General features: G+C 32.8%; 1 long non-coding RNA gene across 1 annotated transcript; it reads right to left on the bottom strand.

The window, feature by feature from the left end:
• Positions 1 to 3,416: 3,416 nt before the first annotated feature.
• Positions 3,417 to 4,068, bottom strand: LOC114398284. The gene is made up of 2 exons (XR_003663570.1): positions 3,877 to 4,068; positions 3,417 to 3,694 (listed from the first exon to the last, which is right to left on the bottom strand). It is a non-coding gene; the product is annotated as an uncharacterized LOC114398284 (long non-coding RNA).
• Positions 4,069 to 6,356: the final 2,288 nt, after the last annotated feature.

Genomic DNA, 6,356 nt, shown 5'->3' with positions numbered 1-6,356 from the left:
AAGAAATCATTGTGTCGATGGATTAACAAATTTTCCTTGTGAAAGTCGGATAAACACCATTAGGTTTGATCACCTTTCGACTTTTTTGAGGTAAATTCTTATTTTTGATGTAATGGAAATTTATTTCTCATGCAATGTTCGTGTGTAATATGCATTCTTTAGGTAATGTGAGACTCTTAGCTTTTGGAATACCGCTAAGAGTTGGTGGATGCCTTTTAGTTTCAATTGCAATTTCATTCCTAATATTACACGGGGACAACATAAAGTTGTTGAAATAATGAGAACCAAAATGAGTTGTCTCACGATGTAAGTAAGACACGCAAATGGATCCTTCAACCTTAACTTTATTTTTCACTGATCGTTCAGAATCGCCCATGAATCTTCAAATTTGCATAACTAAGTCATCATTGATGAGCATTGAACAAATGAATTTTAAATAAAATACAATGATGATTTTATCACCTTTCAAATGGATACATCCATCTATATTAGACTGATCCACCAAGTCTAGTTTCATATGCTAGATGAATAGGCAGATGTTCCATTGAATCGAAAAATCTGGGGGAGAATATTCTATTCAACTTGCACAGAATGAACAAAATATTTTGTTTCATTCTACTCAGGTCATCCTCCATCAAAGTTGTAAAACACAAATCTTTGAAGAAATGACTTACTTCAATAAGTGGATTTAAAATGTGTGCCGACAATAAGCTAAACGCAATAAGAAGTAAACACTCCATGAATACAGGATAATCATGGTTTTTCATCCCATGCATGATTCCCTTATCAACATTGGCACATCTCGCCAAGTTGGAAGAATAATCATTTGACATTCTTAGTTCTTTTATCCATTGACAAACTAACTTTATTTGGTCTACAGTTAAAGTGGAATTTACTTTTGGCTTTAACAACTTCCCATTAGCTCTAAGTCTTTTCGCCTACAATTCAAAGCTAAGTCCATCCTATACTTATCATTGTCTTTTGTCTTATCACTGACATTCATCACAATGTTGAATATGTTGTCAAAGAAATTTTTCTCTATGTGCATAACATCGAGATTGTGTCACAAAAAATTATCTTTCCAATACGGAAGATTCCAAAAAATGCTTCTTTTTGTCCAATGAGGTCACTCCCCATATCTGTGTACTGTTGGTGGTGGCAAACCAGTTTCTATGATTTTTGGCAAATCCCTAACCCTACGTCAAACTTGTGTAGATGTCAACATAGGTCGTGGCTCATCCTTTTCTACTTCCCCTTTTTTGAATGCATTTTTGTTCCTCCTAAATGCATAATCACTTGGTAAAAACCTACGATGAGAGTCAAACCAAGAAAATTTTCCCCCATTTTCCAACTGTAAGGCCTTTGTGTCCTCCATGCAATACGAACATGTCAATCTACCATGTGTCCCCCAAACAGATAACATGCCATAAGCAGGAAAACCATTAATACTCCACATCAAAGCTTCCCTCATATGAAAATTTTCTTTATTAAAACATCATAAGTCAAAACACCACTCCACAACTTCTTCAGATCATCAATCAAAGGTTGTAAATATACATCAATAACATAACATTCACAAAACCAATTACACTAAAATAAAGTAATGACTAATGCCAGAGAAAAAAAAACAAGAAATAAAAAACAGATTGGGCTCAAACATGGACCCAATCCAAAGGAAAAGACCCCAATTTCTCAACCCATATGGAAGTACTAGTGCATCATAAGTAACGCAGTTTCGTGACTTTCTCCTGTTAGATGCATCTTTAACATTGAATTTGATTTCCTATGCAACATAATGCTTGCTTCTATATGTCAGATTTTTATTTAATTTTCATAGAGATCAAGTTATGGATACTGCTAGATATGGCCCTAAGCTAAATTTCATCTAATTCTTGAAATACTTATTAGGATCTAGTTCTTATAGTTTAGCAGCCAAGAAGTCTCTTCACTTTACTGTCAATAGTTTTGTGCAGGAGATTGAACTACCTTTATTCTATCTAAATTCTATCGCCCTTACAAGAGAACAAGAGGATGTGATACTAATCTAAACAATAGTAAATTTGAAACCTGAAGTGAAAGAATAGTTGAAATAAAATTCACTTACTGAGTTGGTTACTGCTATTGTTCTTAAACATTGATTACATACAGTAATTTCAATATTATATTTCGTGATCTTATGAGTTGTGGTGAGACTATGCTAACTTATATTGATTTAAACTTTCCCAAACACTGTTGCTTGCGGATTAGAATCATAATCAGATATCACATCAAACTTGATGAACTGCTTAGTTTGCTGCAAGGCATTCCTGTATAAACTAGTTACGGTTATGAACTTTAGGCAGCATCATGCTAATGAAATATACGAAACCAAGATATTCTAAGCAAAGACTAGTTTTAATTGAGCAAGATTGGAGAAGCTGAGTCATGCAATTGTGACACATGAACCATAATTTTGGTGGCAACATAGTGGTGAGACAGGTATAGATGGGAAAACACCAGTTGGAATCATTTTAGTGAGTGAAGATGAATAACAAATGGAACAAGCACATAAGTGAGTTGTTAATGTGGGAGAAAAGCAAATGTTTGGATATCCATAGTACCACCATATATAATTAAGAAAATTTTCCCATAGTACCATTTATACCTTTTATCACAAACACTTTTTGTTCTGTTTGAGATAAACTTATGCTTCATATATACATGTTCTTACTCTGTTGCTCCTACACAAACTACCACCCATTTTCTAGAGCAAGGAGAAAAAATCATGCCCAGAGTTTCTTCGGAATCCCAACTACACAATATATTACCATGTCTGTCAGCCCTGTTCTCTTTGAAGTATAAAAGCTCGGATAATTCTATCCATTGTGTAAGTTGAACTAATGTCCAAAACTTAGGGACCGCGGAAAACAAGAATCAATTCCACTTTCATAAGGTTTCATTAATAATAAAGTAAAAGCCCTAAATACCTAAACCAGGTGTAAGAATCCCACTGAAATGAAGTTGATTTCACAAGTGCACACACACCCCTTCACAAGATGTAGTAGTGAATTTTGGAAAATAAAAAGGCTCTGATATTTTGCTTAATCTTGCTTGGAACTTTTATATAAATAGTTATTTTTCTCTGTTGTTCCTGTGTATATTAGCTCATCAGTTTTTAACATTTTCAGCTAGAGTAAAAAAGTTCAGCTGAACAAGGTCTTTTCTCCTTTTAACATTTTCGGCTAGAGTCAATGGACCTAATCAAGCAGAAGAGAGAAAAAGATTTTTAAATCATCTCAGTAATCTAAGACTAGACATGTTCAAAAGAACTCCAAGTGATTGTTTTTTTATCTGATTGACTTGGCTTGATTTCGAGAAATTTCTCCCAATTTCTATGTTCAATTTCCTTTGGCTTTTGAGCTCAAGAGAGAATCTCATCTCAAGAAAACCTCATCAACCAGTCACCAGTTATTCATAATCAAAATATTCTAAACTTCAAAGTTTAGTGTTTACTTTTTCATCCAACCAACAAAACCCGTAAACCTGAATGTCAAATATCATATCAAATAAAAAAGAGGCAGACAAAAGATAAAAATAAAATAAAAATTACGAAACAGCTGGCGTGGGCATGACGGCAAGTGCGCGACGGCGTGTGCAATGGTAGTGTGGGCTCGACAGCGGCGACACGATGATGTGGGTCAGAGGACGTGCGAATCTGAAATAACACGAATTAGAACAATAAGCACAAGCACCACAACGAAATGCATCAAATTAAACACCCGAACCACAATATGCAAGAAAGTTCTAAAAAATTCAAACCCAAACTGAAAGAGCAATGTCCAATGTGAGAATAAATGTGAAAAGGAAAAGAGTAATTAGGGCTAGAATGAAGATTACCAATGACGACCTCAGTGTGGGCACGACAGCAAGTGCACGGCGGCATCTGGGATGGCGGTGCAATGATGTGGGTGAGAGGACGCGCGCTCGCGTGGGTGAGTGAGAAAGGCAGCGAGCGTGCGGTACCGTGGCTGTGACGGAGGCCTAGGCGTGATTGCGAGGCAAATTGCCCCCTTTGGGGCACTTTTAAAAAGTATTTTCCAATGGGGTCATTTTTAAACTTTTTCCGTCAAAGGACTGTTTTGCACGTAAATTGCATGCAAGCCCCAAGCAAACCGCTTGAACTGGCGAGTTCGCTGGCAGTGAAGAACCCGCCATTCCCATTGGCGATTTCGCCATGCATAGGGGAACCGCCAGTTTGCCTAGCGAGTTCGTGGCAGGAGGTAAGAGATGGCACAGGCTATGTCGCAGGGGTGCAGGGGGACAGGGAAGTGCCATTGGCGCTGGCGGGTTGCAGGAAAGAACTCGCCACCAGTATTGGCGAGTTGCGTTTTCAAAAAATTTTCCGCTTATAGAGCAACGCGAGGCAGCTGCTCCCTTATGCATGCATTCGTTTCTTCTCTTTGGATTTCTTCACTGCATTCCTTTCTTCTCTTGATTCCTGCTTCCAGTGCATTCGTTTATTCTCTTCCGCGTTTGTGTTCTTGGTAAGCATTTTGTTAACTGAAAATTTTAATTTTTTTTTGTGTGATATATATGTTAAGTATAATTGATATATTAATATTAATTGATAAATTTTTTATGTATTGTAGGCGAAGTTTTTGATCCTATTTGCCCTACACTGTTTGGTTGCTTTTCTTAGTACGTGTTTTCGTTAAGTTAATTTTTTTTTATCCTATTTGTCCTATACTTTTGTGTTATATATATATATGTTAAATTAATTTCAGTTGACATATTAATATTATTTAGGTTAGGTTTTTGTAAGTTGCAAGTTATTAGTTGTGTTATATATATATATATATATATATATATATATATATATATATATATATATATATATATATATATATATATATATATATATATATATATATATGTTAAGTTAGTTTTAGTTGATTTATAAATATTATTTTAAGAATATTAGTTAGGTTAGTATAAATATGTTAAGTTAGTATTAATTGTGCTTTCTGTTAGTTTTTGATAATATTATTTTGTTTAGATTTTATAAATTAGTATGATATTATTTGTTTTATATATGTGTAGATTTTGGTTAGTATACATATGTTACGTTTGTTTAGTTTAGGTGGTAATTTTAAATTTTAAGTAGTACCTTAAAATAATAAAATTATTTGTGTTATATGTATATGTTATAATTTTAGTTGGTATTTAATTATTTGTGTTATACGGTACATTAGTTGTAGTTAATTTGTTAATATGAATTTGTTGAAGTTTTTTAAATTGGTATGTTATTATTATTTGGTTTAGATTTTTTAGATTTGTATGGTATTATTTATGTTATATATATGGTATGTTAGGTTTAGTTAGAATGTTAATATTATTTAGTTTACTTATTTTTAATTTTTTATTGGAATATATGATACATTGTTAATTATATATATATATATATATATATATATATATATATATATATTGTTTAAATTTTTGTTTCCATAGTATTTTTTGGATTTATTTTAATTTATTTGTGTAATATATGTAATTTAATTTAAATTTTATTAATCGGAAAAAAATTGGTAATTTATTTTAATTTATGTATGTATTTAAATTTTTAATTTTGTTATTTGTATAGTATTTTAGTTAGTATTTTATGTTTTTTATGTAATTTAATTTATAATTTTATTATTTGTATAGTATTTTGTTGTTCAAATTTATGTATTTTGTTATTTATTGAGATTTTAATTAATTTGTTGTAAGTGAAATTAATTTTTTTATGTTAAATTTTTGTTGTCAATTTTTTGTATTATATTTTATTTTACAATATCAATGGCATCTTCGTCGTCATCTTCATCAAGTATACAAATTAAGTCTTGTCCAATAGATGGAGACATTTTATAGATACAACCTAAACATGTTTCAAAACATGTTTGGAATGAGGAACTAGACAGAAAATTGCACATCAGATGAGTTGTCCCGATTTATCAAGGTCAAGAAGAAATACCAGAGTAAATTATTCCTCTGCTTCGACAATCTAGGTTTTATTGGATAATGAATATGGGCTACCTCAAAATAAATTCGTCATTAATTACTGCCTTGATTGAAAGATGGAGGCCCGAAACCCATACATTTCACATGAGATGCGGAGGGTGTACGATTACTCTTCAAGACGTCTCTGTATTATTAGGTCTGCGTGTTGATGGAGCACCATTAATTGGTCAGACTAATCTTGATTGGGCTGAATTGTGTGAAGAATTGTTGAGCGTCAGAGCACAGGAAGGTGAACTTCAAGGCAGTGTGATCAAATTAAGTTGGTTGGCGCACCATTTTTTACAAATAAATATTCATGACGGTAACGTAGAACATCT

This window comes from Glycine soja, chromosome 19 (assembly GCF_004193775.1).
Source record: "Glycine soja cultivar W05 chromosome 19, ASM419377v2, whole genome shotgun sequence".
Classification (NCBI taxonomy): Eukaryota; Viridiplantae; Streptophyta; class Magnoliopsida; order Fabales; family Fabaceae; genus Glycine; species Glycine soja.
This window is presented reverse-complemented; position numbering and strand designations above follow the sequence as displayed.